Source organism: Mustela nivalis (genome assembly GCF_964662115.1).
Source record: "Mustela nivalis genome assembly, chromosome: 2".
NCBI lineage: Eukaryota > Metazoa > Chordata > Mammalia > Carnivora > Mustelidae > Mustela > Mustela nivalis.
In genome coordinates this window covers 111,257,019-111,271,668 of record NC_139021.1, presented here as the reverse complement: position 1 = coordinate 111,271,668, position 14,650 = coordinate 111,257,019, and the positions used below count along the sequence as shown (strand labels likewise).

The window sequence follows — 14,650 nt, the reverse complement described above, 5'->3', positions numbered from 1 at the left end:
TATCTAAAACACTAGGTTTGGGCTGCTCTTTAAGGTCACTAACTTCCACAGAAAGAAAGACATTCCAACAGGTAAGACAAAAAAGATGATAAGGGATGTATCAATAGTTTGAGAACAAAAGCCTAATAATATTTAGTGCAAATTTACTCAATACTAGTAAACTACTTTAAAAAAAAAACATAACAGATTCCAACTTTTCCAACTCTATTGATCTTTTAGATGCAGCCGTGCACAAATTTCCTAATGTTCGAAACTACTACACATACATAATACGAAGGAAAAAAGCTCAATACAAAACGTATCGCCAGCAAGTGGGTTTTCATTTTCCTACTAATTAAGCTAAAACTGTAAAATTTCTAAATTTACTTCTATCAAAATTACCTTTCAATGAAACCACTGCTAATTTGAACCATTTTAATGGAAGAAAGCTCCAAACAAGTGTGTGCTAGGCTGCTTCATTTTATATTTGGCTTTAATATAACAGACCCAAATCTCTTTATTTTATATCTAAGCCAGGACATCATCTAGAAATGACTTGCTTTTTTTTTTTTTTTTCCAAGTGGCAAAAATAGTTTTGCCTAACTGCTGTATTTTAATCCTGGAAGGGTTTATACTAATATAAACTAGAAATACAGGTCTACTTTAAAATATTAAGGCACAGAATAAAAAATATTAAGGCACAGATATTGGCATTTATTACTACATTAATAAGAATCATATTACTGATTTTATGAAAACTGCCTTGGTTCTAATACTGAAAAACATGATTTATATTCTCACTGAGGATATTTTTATCATTATATCAACTTTATAATCACTTGAATAAGTGGATCATCAAAAAAACCTTTGAAATTACATATACTAAAATACTAGCCAAAATTCATATTTTAAATTTTAGTAATATGCAGATTTAAATATACTAAAAAATATGAGAGCAAGTCTACATTGCTTGGTTTGAAAAGGCAGTACTTTTAGTTTTAGTCGGCTACCCATAAATGCTTGTTCCTAAAGCAAGTATCATTTTAGTATAAATCCAATTATCACAATTGGGGGAAAAAAGCACAATTACTAATCAATTAGTTGTGGAATCTTCATATGCAAAGGAGAATATACAAAAAAACTTCGAAAATTATTAAGCTGAAACATGAAAGATAAAAAGGGAGACAACTCTGTCAACCAAAAAACTGTTTAAAAACATTAAAAGGTCAACATACAGAAAAACAAAAATACCAACAGTTAGATGGGAGGGACAGAAATGAAAACAAGGGAAAGGAGCTCATAACACCTCACACCCTTTAAATACTATTAGGCAAACAAAACAGGTAAAGACTGAAAATTTGGATTAAAATCTCACCTACATACATGCTCCCTCACTTAATATAAGAGAAAGAATTTACACACATATTATCTGTTTATCCAAAAGGGCACCATTCTCTTCATGACCTACCACTCAGACCCAAACAAATTCTATAAAGTGATGCTTGTCAAACAATCTACTTTCATCAGACATGAGTTTTAAATTGGCAAGATGATTCTTACACAAAAAATAGAGGCCCTAAACACAAAGTTAGATCCTATCTACACTGAAATAGTATGCCTGATCATATTAATCATTTGGCATAACAAACTTCTCAGTAAAAATATCAATAAATAAAGTAGATTAAAACTAATCAGACCCTATTAAGCCCAATATGCAATTTTAAAGACATCTATCCAACCTGGCAACACCAGTTCTTGGGGTGGGGGAGGGAGGGTGTGAAAAGGAATTGTGTTACAGAAACAACTTATATATTGTAGCTTGAAAAAGCAAAATTTTAAATGGGAAAAATCACTTCATAGCAGAAAGACAAGAACTGAGTTGTGCAAGAAAGCAGAGGACCTGAAAAATATTTAAAGCAAATATTTAAGGAATACATATTAAATCAGTTCCCTGATGAAGTTCCATAGTAATGAATTTCTATATAGCAACTTTTAGGAAAATTACAGCTTAAAACTATCAAAATCTCATATAACTTAATATCTCAAGATAAAACATGGTGTTCCCACTTACATATCCAAATAATCTTCTAAAACTAAAATGACTAAAAGCCAGACTTCCATTACATAAGCTTTAGTTCTCAACCAATATCTTCACATTTTATAAGAAAAATATAAACACTGGCATAACCTCTAAGCTTTATTTGTGCAAAAACTTAAAATTTGGTATTAGTCTTTAAAGACTATAATTAATAGATGATTCCAAAAAACAGAAATGTCAAAACCACTCATATCACTAGATTATCTTAACTTTTTCCTGTATTTGAGTAACAGATGGCAAACCTTAGTTCTTGGACACTACACAGTAATCACAATCTGTGTGACCTTTTCAATATTAAAAAGAATCCAAATAGCCTAAATAACCAGCACGTGAGTGTATTTTACAGTATTATCTATATCCTGATCATAGTGAACAGAAACTAGATATGCAAAAATGCATCAGACTTTTTGGTGTGCTGATTCTTATTTTCCATAAATTTCCTACAACTAGCCCACGAAAACTAGCCAGATGTCAGACTGCTTCTTCAGTTTTCAAAAAACATAGATGCACACATTTACAAAGTATTTTTACCATTACTTCATTTTCATTAGTACCTAAAAGGTACATAGCATACCTAGATCAAAATTTCCTTATGCTTATTGAAAGAATTTTATCTCATTTAAAAAATGTTACTCTAACAAGTAATTTTGTTTAAAAAAGAGAAGAGTTTGTTTCTTCCTCAATACTTTTGTTCTAAGTACATGAATTAATACATTTGCTCAAGACATCATTTAGCTAATAAGGTTAAAATTATCTCCCTGTTTTAATACTCTTAAAAATAAACTTAAATAAACTTAAATATTCTTAAAAATAAACTCTGTAATAAATAAATAAATAAATAAATAAATAAATAAAATGGAACACTAATCGGCAACTAAAAGGAACGAACCATTGATACAATAACTTAGATGAATATTCAAGCTGTTATGTCGAGGGAAAGAAACTAATCCCAAAGTGACATACATACAAATCTATGTAACATTTGAACTGACAGTGGCAGAGCACACAGGAGTGAAGAGGCTGTGGTTATAAAAGGGCCAACAGTAGAGGTCCTTATAGAACTATAGAGTATTTTGACTATGGGGCAGATACGCAAAACCTACACAAGTGACAAAGTTGTACTGTACTAAATGTATGCAAACAAATGAAGAGAAGAAAAACTGGAGAGATCTTTCTTAGGCCCCCAAATTTTATCAATGTCAATATCCTGGATATGATATATATATTTTTTCTGGATATGATATTTATACAACAGTTTTGCAAAATGTTACCATTAGTGAAAACTGGGTGAATTGTTCCCAGGACTTGCATATATCGTTTCTTAAAAGTGCACTGGAATCTGTAGTCACCTCATAAAAAGAAGTATTTCAATTTAAAAAATTAGCAAGATGGTAGTTCACCTAAGAACTTGCTCCAAATAAGAGCATTAAAATAGAAGCTAGAGATGATCATCTCAGGACCATGGTATCATGATCTGAGCCAAAGGCAGACACTTAATGACTGAGCCACCCGGGCGGGCCCTGAACAGATTTTTGCCAGTATGTATTCATCCTTGGGGTTCTTCCAATTTGCTTTCTTTACTGTAATTATATTTTCTGTTCTCCTTTCTCAGTTTGACACCTTGCCATGTGTTTGCTATTCCCTTATTAATATCCTTCTTAAATACCTGTATCACAGAGATAATTAATTCAATTACTACACCCTTTGGAAACTCATGATTTAATATTTGGTCACATAATTTACCTACTTTATGACTACTTTGATCAGATGACAATTCTATCACCAACTAGCTTTCTTCCCAATACTTTTCACCCCTTTTTTCTTATAATCGTTTTGCATGCATTTGTGCTGGTTCCTTTTCCATTACTTGGGCTAAAAGGATGAGAGCTTTACAAGGAAGACCACACGGCAAAAGGTTTACTTGAGAGACCGAACAGAGTCATCCCTTAGGCTAGAGGGGTAATTCATTATGAACAAGTTTTCAGCACATGTTGGTCTCAGTTTACAGATCAACTAGGATGTGCCTTCCTTCCTCGTTGGAGTAGCCTCCACAACAGCTTGCTCTCTTGCTCATCACAGAGCCAGCTCACTGGGGCTGGCATTGCTGCAGTTCCAAATTGAGGAAAACCAAGTGTTGGGCTCATTTCACAGAAATAAGCCCAGAGGCCGAACTGGGCCCATGGAGGCTCCGACTTCCCCAGCATCTGCCTAGGTCAACTGTCTGATGCAATCCAGGAAAGAAAGGTAGTTAAAGCTCTACAGAACAGTTTCATCTGAGAGAGAGGAACAAGACAAAAGATAACATCCTTTCCCCTTCCACCTTTCTGACCAGTTGCTCTGGCACACAGTGGTTCACACTGAGACTCGGAACATATCCTGCTAGTCTGAGCAATCAGATGTGCTATTTACAAATCTACAGTCAATGAGGTAATCACCCCCCTGAGCATTCCCCTCCTCCTAACCAGCCTTACCGTCCCCCATGCTTCCCTCACTTTTGTAGAAGGTCTACAAATCCCGATCAACCGTTGTCAAGTAAGTTTTTGCATCAAATTCTATGTCAGAGGAGTACACGCTAAGATGGCATGTAAGATTATTTCTGCACATTTAGTGTCTATGAGGTGGTTTTCCCTCATGTACAGTCTCTCTTGCACCATCATGGAAACAGGGCTACTGAAAAGTGTGGTTTGTGCTTCTACACTTCAGTACGTCTCCTTTGCAGAATGAAACGGTCTCCAAGGGAGCTCAGCTATCTAGTTTATGGCACCGTTGTTCATGGAAGTCTTAGGTGTGGATGTGCTCTGTTCATGAAAAGCGCACTGCCAGACCCCGTGCGCATCAGAAATGCTTTTGTTTTCTACCCACCTGCTAACACACACACGTTCCTTGATCCACCATCAGCTTTGCTGCAGGTACACTTGCACTGATTTGGGATTTCAGATATCCACTAGTGTCATAGAATGAAGCTTGTCTTGCTCACTTCCCTTAGTGCTTCTGGATGATTTGGAGACAAAGGCAGAAAACGCTGACTTTATACATTTTTCTTCAAGAAGTTCATTTTGTCTATGAAAACCATCTACACTCAGCTACAGGACACCACATTCTCTGTTTCCACCTTCTCTCCAGACTGTTCCTTCTCTCTTCTTCGCTGAGTCCTCTCATTTTCATGACTTCTAAACATTAGTGTCCCAGGGAACAGCTTTCAGACCTCTCAAATTTGTTCATTCTTACTTCTGAGAGGTGGTTACCTGATCCCTTAGCTTCAAATACTAATTTTAAAAACTTTAAATACTACCATAAGTTGACAATTTCCAAGTAAGTATCTCCAACCTGGGGTCTTCCCTATATCACCTCTGCTCATACAACCAAATGCTTATTCCCATGTAAACCTGTGCATTTTATAATCATTTAATTCAAGTTGATATCATCCAAATGCCTTCCCGAATGCCTTCCTTTTCTCAAGTATTACATTTCATTATTTCAATTTATAACTTCCTTGCTATTTTGTTGACATACTATGTATATAGTATGTGTATGTGTGTACCTATTATGTATATTATGACATATTATGTGTATAGTATGTGTATGTGTGTTTCTGTCTTTTCTTTCCCTATCAGAATGTAAGCTCCATGAGGTCAGGAACAAATTCAGTTTGATCATGTGTTTCAGCACCTAAAACTTGAGTGAGGCACAGCAGGTACTCAGTATTTGTTAAATGTGAAAACGAACATATAAGCAAGTACCTGAGAATAAAAACAATTCATACCATGTCACCTAGTGTCCATCTGTTTAATACATACTGACTCACCTGGGTAGCTCTGACTTGGGGACTCTTCCTCTAGCATCCATGGCTGCTCTCCTTGCTCCAACTTCAGGATCACTTCTGGTTTAGGGATGCAACACGCTGTAATTGGGAAATGACATGGGAATTCGGCGAGGCTAATGGGCTTCAGGGCCCTTGAAGAAGACAGAAGACGAAGCTTCAGGGGCCAATTACAACACTTCATTCTTTACAGTGATTCAACAATCCTTCTGCTTAATACTTGAAATCTCAAATATCATTAAACTCAACAAAGCTTCTACAGGTGTCAAACCAAGAATGAAGGTGCATACTAGGCGTCTACACGGGAAACAATCCTTACCCACTGAGACAAGGTGGCTATAGTTCTCTAGCATCACCTCCCTGAACAGGGTCCTCTGAGCAGGGTCCAGATGCTGCCACTCCTCCTGGGTAAAGCCCACAGTCACATCCGCAAATGATAAGGATTCCTGAAACAGCACATTTGTATTCAAATTTAAGTAATCACAATGGGAAGACATGGAAAAGCTGTCAAAGAACTGTTACGGAGTTCACTATTCACAATCAGAAGATGTGTTCTGGCGTGCCTACCTTTGTACTTGGTTGGAGGAGAAAGCATGGCAGACATTCCTCAACAGTGTGATAAATTACCGGCATCCCATCATGTGCCTACATGCCATAAAGAACACTCCTATCTTGAGAATCTGAAAACCAATAAAACCATATCACTGTTCTCAAGGAGCATATAATCTGACAGACACAAGCATGATGCATCCAACTACCATGTAGCATGAAATCCTACTATAGTAAAACAGGTGCAAAGTAGAGTGAGATTACAGAGGGGAGAAAAGTTCTATTCCTGCTATTAGGGCAGGTTTCACTGATAACACAGTATCATTCATGAGCCTGGGCCAAGAGCATAACCACGCACACTTCTAAAATATGGAGTTAAGGGGCACCAGTTGGTTAAGTGTTTGCCTTTGGCTCCGGTCATGATTTCAGGGTCCTGGGATCGAGCCCCATGTCAGGCTCCCTGCTCAGTGGGGAGTCTGCTTTGCGCTCTCCCCCTGCGTGTATGTGTTCTCTCTCTCTGTCAAAGGAATAAAAATCTTTTTAAAATGTAGTTAAAGGAGTCAGTGAACACACAGGAAAGGACTGCTGGGCCTATGTTCACATAAAGAGCTACAGTCGTCTTCAGGGAAAATGCTATTTAATAATTCTGAACATAACTCCTGTAGGACGGGGTGTCCAAAATGTTTGGTTACTGTTCCATGTAGAAAACCTTTTTCTTTCTTTCTTTCTTTCTTTCTTTCTTTTTTTTTTTTTTTTAGGAAACCCTTTTTTATAAACAGTAAACTTACAATGTCAATTTATATATTAAATTCCATTATTGTTATTTTTCCTAAGTCACTTTTCTTTTTTCAGATGAATATATTTGGCATGTAACATTGTATAACTCTGATAGGCTTATATACTGTAACGATTGCCAATGTAGCTATATTTATTGTATTACAAAATTACAGCACATTAGTGTGTATATCCATTTCACTGTATACTAGATTTCTTCATTCTTCTCTTTATGGATTACAATAAATCTAGGGAGATACCCAAGTATTTTCTTCCCATAACTGAACTGACTGTCTTATACAGTTCATAGCTTTTATACCACCCATTTATAAAATGACCACTGTGGAAAATACAGCAAGAAGAAACAGAGACATATCATTCCCAGGTTATCAAAACAAACAGCTAATAAATGTTCATGTCATACACTAAAAATTGGTTACTAGGAAAAACAAGACTATTTTCCAGAAATGTATAAGGTATTATTGAGAAAACAAAAAACAAAGAATAGCTAAGTAAATGAATACACTATATTCATGGCTTGGACAACTTAATATTACAAAAATATCTCATTTCTCCACAAATTGGCCTATAGATTCAAGACAATCAGAATTAAAATCTTAGCAGATATTTTTATGGAAACTGATAACTTTACTCTCAGACTTACATAGAAACTTGAATGGCCAAGAATAACCAAAACTACCTTGGAAAACAGAATGGATAAACTCACGCTAATTATATAAGCAGAATCTAAGATGATGACCTCCAATGGATCCAACAACGTGACATGAACTCCTCTTAAATGGAAGAGACTTAAGTCCCTGTGATTGTGATACATTCTACGGCAAAACAGATTTTGCAAGTATAAATGAGATCCTTTAATCAGTTGACTTTGGTCTAAAAGGAAGATTAACTTGGGTGGGCCTGACCTAATCATGTGAGTCTTTTATTAATTTATCTTAAATATTTTATTTATTTATTTGAGAGAGAGAGAGAGAGAAAGAGAGCGCATGAGCACACAAGCAGGGTGAGGGGCAAGGAGCCCAACATGGGACTTGATCTCAGGACCCCAGGATTATGACCTGAGCCAAAGGCAGACACTTAACCAACTGAGACACCCAGGCGTCCCACATGTGAGTCTTTTAAGGAACGTAAGATATCAGACACCCTTCTTCTGACCTCAAAGAAGAAACAAGCTACTGTGACTCCTACGGCTGTCCAGAAATAAATTCTGCCACATATGTACAGATGGGAACCCAACCAAGCCTTAGATAAGGAGTCCCAAGCAACACCTTGATTGCAGCATTAATGCCTAAGAAACTTATTTAACCTACTCCTAACTCATTCTCGTCCATACATATGAGCCATATGAGCAGGGAGCCTGATGCTAGGATTGATCCCAGACTCCAAGAGCAGGACCTGAGCCGATGGCCAATACTTAACCCACTGAGCCACCCAAGAACTCCTGGAGAGACTTTGTGAAACAATCTCGTATAAATAGGAGTTTTCCAGAGTAGCAGATAGGATAATGAACATTTCAGTCTCCTAGGTGCCCTCAGGAGTATCCTTTTTTTAATGTCCAAAAATGCAGGTAGTTAACGTACAGCGCAGTATTGCATTCTGCAGCACAACTCAGGGACTCATCACTTCTCTCCACCACTCAGAGCTGACCACAACAAGTGCCTTAATTGCCCATCATCCATCGACCCCTCCCTGACCCCCTTCCCTCCATGACACCCTCAGAGTTCTGTCATGAGCCATCGCCACGGTGACCTGATGACACGCATCCAACGTTCCATTTCAACTGTCACTCTGTGAGCCGAGCCCCTGGTGGTTGGGTGAACAGGACTAACAGTCCCCACGATGGGGAACCTTAACTGCTGTTGTATAGGTATGTGCCTATCGATTTTCTCAATTCTCTTCTCTGGAGCTGGCTGTCTCCCTTTCACAGAGATCGGCTTCTTCTCTTTGGCTTTTCCTCTCCACCCTCTGATTCCCCCTCCCGGTTGGATGCCTGTGTTTGTTCGTTTGTCTGGGTGATTTCATTGGGATTTCGTGGGGAAGCTGCCTTCCTTAAAGCGCTTCGATGTTCAGAAAACCGTACTCTTTTTGAATGCCCATTTCGGACACAGTCCTACAGGGACAACACACAGGTCACACGCCACACTGCTGTCCCTGCATCAGGAGAATCTTGGTGCGACCCAGGCACATTTGAGGGGAACGAATTGCTGGTCTCCTCTTCCCGATGGACATGACAAAATCGGAGAGGAAAGGTCAGAGGTCGAAATGCAGCTGTTCTTAGAAGGAGAGACACTGGAGGATAGCGGGGTGGTCTCATGGGTTGATGTGCAGGGTTTCCCGGGCCGTCTACTTGATGCCTGGGAGTGCACGGGAACAGGCTGTGCCACCGGGTGGGTGAACAGAACACATGGCAGCTGCACAGTGGACTGTCTGCTGCTCTCAAAGGTACTGCTGGGCTGGGTTCTCCAGGCCCGGCCTAGGGAGGGAGACAGGAGACTGTCTGCTAAACCTACAGTCTCCAGAGGGGATCAAGAGACCTGAGAGTAGACAGGGGATGCTGGCGAAGAATGAGAGAGCAGGGAGGGACTCACGCCAGCCAGGGTAGCCTCACTTCCATCCAGCCTCCTCAGAGCAGTCCGCACGGCAAGAGCGGGCCACTCAGCATCATCCGTCTCCTTCCTGAAACCAACCACTCCCAGCCCACATGGCCACCTACATGTCCGTTTGTACCCATCGACTGCTCCTCGGGACTGGCGAGCTCAAGGCAAGCGAGTTCTCAGCCAGGTCCTATGCGACTGTTGGGAGTTTGAATCAGCTTGGGAGCCAAGCAGAACCCCAGGAGCCTGGGCTTCAACTGGCCTTCAGGACGGCCTTGGGCGACTGGGCTGACCTTGCAGAGAGGTGAGGGAACGTGGCTCAAGCTACCCGTTCCTGGTCCTTCACTAGGGCCCCACTGGGCAGAAACCACCACTTAGTTGATGTCAGGGCCCCAAACACAGAGGTGAGTGAGGACTGAAGCTGGTCTCGTGGCCCTCGCTCTCCCCTACAGACACAGTGGCACAGAGGGATTTGAGACTGTGAGGGCAGCTCTTGGTTCAGGGCTTCAGAACCTTTTAGCAGGGGCCGTGGGTTGGTGTCAGGGGTTCGGGGATCTCCGGCCACAGGGAAACGACGACTTTCCTGTCCCAGATCCATCCTTCATCAGGGTGGCAACTCTGGACGGACCCTTCGGCACCCTATATTTCAGGGCCCTCCACTGTCCTCCACTGTGGCTTCACCCACAGCCAGCTGTCTAGCTGAGTCCCTAGGTGGTCCCTTCCTCAACACCTGCCGAGCGGCTGGGAAGCATCCAGTCCTCCCCTAGGTCCCAGGCACTCCTTGGACTCAATCACTTGGGACACCGTGGTGGCACACTAACGTCTACGCCGGAGGGCAGGGAAACAGGGCACAGAGGGTTCTGGGGAACACTCTCGGGTAGGTGTGGCTGCTCAGTGGATGTGACCGAGGCTATCACGCGTGCTCACGGCGCTCTGTTGCGTGCTTTTCTGTCCTGTCTCTGCTCCATACAAGCCGTTGCCCACGGAACCTGTGGGTGTGGGAGGGGGCGGAATTCAGAGCACAGCACATGGTGACCCCTTCCTAAGTCCCACCTGGAGGGAGGAATGCCTGCTGGGCAGCTGGCGAGTAGGGGCAGGAGACGGATGGACTAGAAGGAAAGGACTTCCAATCCCCCTGTGGGCTCCTGACGACAAGGTGCCGACACTGTTCTCTATTTCTGTGTGTCTCCCAGAAATCTGTAAGGAGTGTCTCCTGGAGGATGTGGAGACGCCCCCACCCACGCCGCCCCCTCCACAACGCCACCGCAAGAAGAGAGTCCGGTTCTCCCTCCACAACGAGGTCTTCACCATTGAGGACCCCGAGGAAGGTACCTTGGGGATTGACTCATTACGTTGATTAGAGATGCATTCTGTCATTCAGTAGCACAGACATAACCGAAGCTTTTATAACTGCCTGAGACACACTGTCCTCTGATTTCACTGGTAGCCATTTCCCTCTATGCTGTCCGTCCGTCCCCTTTTAAGTCCACAAGTCACGATGAGATCCTCATTCCAACTGGATCCAAGGGGCACAGGAAAAAAGTGTCTACTAGCTGAAGGGATGGATCTTAGGTCTTTCTGGAACACACGGATCCCTATAGGTCTCCCCAGGAAACATGGTTCTTAGATGTGTAGGAAGGAAGAGACTATGTTTTTTGCCAGGAACGCTGAACAGAAAAATGGAACAGAATACGACAGGAGGTTTCATGATGTCCCCCCTTCACTTCCGCCCATTAGCCACATCTTACATGGGTGTGCTACGTATCTTCAAAGGAACAGAACGACCTCACCACATTTGGGGAACTCAAGTACCCAGTACATTCCACGTGGTTACCATTCTACAAATGGGCCAATGCATTCGGTGACGTCTTCTCATTCTGGAAACAGACAGAAATCTGTGCACTAATGTCTCACACAGTTGGGTTCCCAATAGCCCCAGAGAGGCACTGCCCCCAAATCCATCACGGGAGGAAAGAACACATTCAGTGTCATCCATACACATCATAGAGTGCAATTCAGGCGTAAGAAGAAACTAAGGTTTCCAATATTTTACGAAACAGATGGAACCTGGAAATTTAACACGCATTTTCAAAGCAAGCACACAAGGAAAGAGGTACATTACATGATCCCAGGCTTTGAGGACACTCCAGTAGGGACATTCGTAGACCCAGAAAGTGGAAGGGACCGTGGAGGGAGGAAACGGGGAGGGCCAGTCATGTCCTCATGGGTACAGAGGTGCCATGAGATAGGATGGCAACGTTTTCCCCCTAGATGGCAGTGCAGTCTGCAAAGCATCACAGATGTCAGCAGTGTCACTGAACAGACACGCACTAAGAAATATAACCCATCCCCAGTACTTAGATTCCATCACCGAAAAACCCACTACTCCAAGGCACGATAGAGGAGCGATAGGGTCACACAGCAGACTGGGTGCAGGGGAGACAGCTGAACAGGCCCCATGACCAGCTGAAGAAGCTGGCTTGGCTTCACAGTGGGCAGGAGGGCTCAGGGGACTGCGCCCTAAAACACAGGGTGCCTTGAGTGTTTCCCAGACAGACGCTGAGAGTTCCCACTGATGACATCCCCTCCGTTAGAAAGCCAAGGCCCCATTTCCCTTTTCCATCCTGCTCCCCTCCTCTGTGTTTCTGTATACACCACTGTGCACTGCGTCCACCACTTTGTCCACCACTGTTGGCCCACTGGCAAGTCAGGCCTTGCTTGGTCACCCTTCACGTCCATTCCCTCTGGCCCCGCATCCACATCCAGCAGACTTAACTCCCCAAGTCATTCCTGAGTAGCGCAGCCAATGTCCTGACAGCTCCTCTCTGTTCTCCTAGACCCTGTGGAGGGCCAGTCCAAGGACCTTCCTAGGAGCTGGACAAAAGAAGGTCCCCCAACTCTCCCTGAGGTAAGCTCGCCTCTCTGATTTCTCAGAGACACAAATGGTGCTTCCTTGATTTCTTCCATCAGTGGAGTTTGGTGAACATCGGGCACTTTAACTCCCAGGGGAAGGGGGCAGCAGTCTCCCCTCGTGGAGGAATGCTGGGTCTGACCTCTTACACACAGTGGACCCAAAAAGGGTGAGGACACAGGACAGCCTCAGTTACAAACTCCATGGGATCAAAGACCTTCTTCAGCAGAAAAGGTTTCTCCTTGAAAGAGAACGTTCTGTCTGTTGATCAGTATGGACTTTGGAGATTGAATGATGCTCCAGCATCATTCAAATGGTCCTCTTGAACTCAGGTGGGTGGACATGGACTCAACCACGGGACCTCATCCAATTAACTGCCTGAAGTCCTCCCCAAACCAAAGAGCTGGCCCAACAAGACAGGATGCTGGGATCCTCACTTTATTTCCTTTTTCCCAATCGCAGGTAGACGCTGGGAGCAAGGACAGCTGTACGTATTTAAGACCATCGGGCTCTGGGAGGAAATCTAGAGTACAAAGAAGCCTGCCCCCTGATTCTGGGTTCCAACAAGGAACGGGGGTTGGGGGATACTGACCGAGACTGTCCGCTGAGGCACGGTCACCACGTCAAACAGGGCCTGGAAGAACTCGTACATAGGGAAGGGGTGATCTGTGTGCACGTGGGATGAAGGCCCTGTGTGCGTGGGGGTGTGCGTGGGTGTGTGTGTGTGTGTGTCCCCATGTGTTATGCTTGTGAACACGATTGTGTGCCTTTCCCAGGTGATCTTTCTCACACTTCCATCACAATCACAGTGTCCCCCTTCCAAAACTCTCTCATCACCCTGGCACACTTTACATACTCCTTCCCCTACTCCCCACAGCTGTACCTGGAGGTTGTTTCCCTCTGATTTCCTGGGATGGGCATGGTGCGGAGATGAAGGGTCCAAACCCTTGACCTCCTACTTGGAAAGCCAAGATTGGAGCTCAGGTTCCAATCTGAAAGTTGCTCTGGCCTACCCACCTGTGTTAGTCCCTCAGCCAGGGGGACATGCTGTACCATGGGTGCTAGCTAGCAAAGGGCCATCAGCATCTGTGCACACAGCCAAATACCTAGATTCTATGATGGTGCCCGAAAGGACCCAACATGACACAGTGGCTTTCATGGACACAGAAGCCAGGGAAAGCTTAGAAGCCCACCTTAAAGATTACAGGCTGGTCCCTGGAGTCAAGTGCACAGAGAAAAGCCACATACTCGTGCTCAAGCCCACATGGCTGGAAAGCGTGTGGACCCGTGGAGGACAGAACAGGGCAACATCGGTCATAGCCGGTCTCAGTGTGTACACACAACCGACCAATGGCAGAAAAGCTTCACGAAGGGAACTGACTGTACTTGATAAGATTTCCCTAAGCCTCAGGAAGGTTCAAATTCTCTAAGCACACACTCAAGCACCACTGGCCAATAGGAAATCAAGGTGAAGCTTGGGTGGAAGCTTTGGACCCACATCCCCGGAGCAAATCTCCTGCAAAGCAGGCCTACAGCCGATCAGCACACACACCCAGACTGCTCTGTGTAAGCAACTTCCCACTGGTCAGAACACCTGGAAGGGTTCGGACAGCCACTGTATTCAGGGGAAACACACACACACACACACGGGACAGCTCAAGAACAGTGGAAGGAATCTATCACACTCATCAACGGTGCCGGCTGTTTACGGAAGCTACAATGTCTGTGCTCTCCAGTGTTGCACATGGCATTTTCTGAAGACAAAGGATGAGTGAAGCAAACTACTAGGCTTCTTTCCTGAGGGTTGAATGCAGCCCGGCAAGCAAGCTTTTTATGCTGTGCAAGATCTTACACAGACGTGATGCATATAGTCGCAGCAGGTGGGGATCTTGGGCCCAGAGCTG

The 14,650-nt window shown here is 43.3% G+C and overlaps 1 pseudogene across 1 annotated transcript in view; it reads right to left on the bottom strand.

Annotated features, from left to right (window-relative positions):
• The window catches only part of LOC309859847 (phosphatidylinositol 3,4,5-trisphosphate 3-phosphatase and dual-specificity protein phosphatase PTEN-like), a 136,160-nt pseudogene that overhangs the window by 78,778 nt on the left and 42,732 nt on the right, over nt 1-14,650 (bottom strand). Inside the window, exons 9-12 of the transcript XR_014316666.1 lie at nt 6,465-6,577; nt 6,217-6,343; nt 5,883-5,978; nt 4,940-5,068 (exon numbers count right to left, since the gene is read on the bottom strand). The product of XR_014316666.1 is annotated as a phosphatidylinositol 3,4,5-trisphosphate 3-phosphatase and dual-specificity protein phosphatase PTEN-like (transcript). The remainder of the gene's footprint in view (nt 1-4,939; nt 5,069-5,882; nt 5,979-6,216; nt 6,344-6,464; nt 6,578-14,650) is intronic.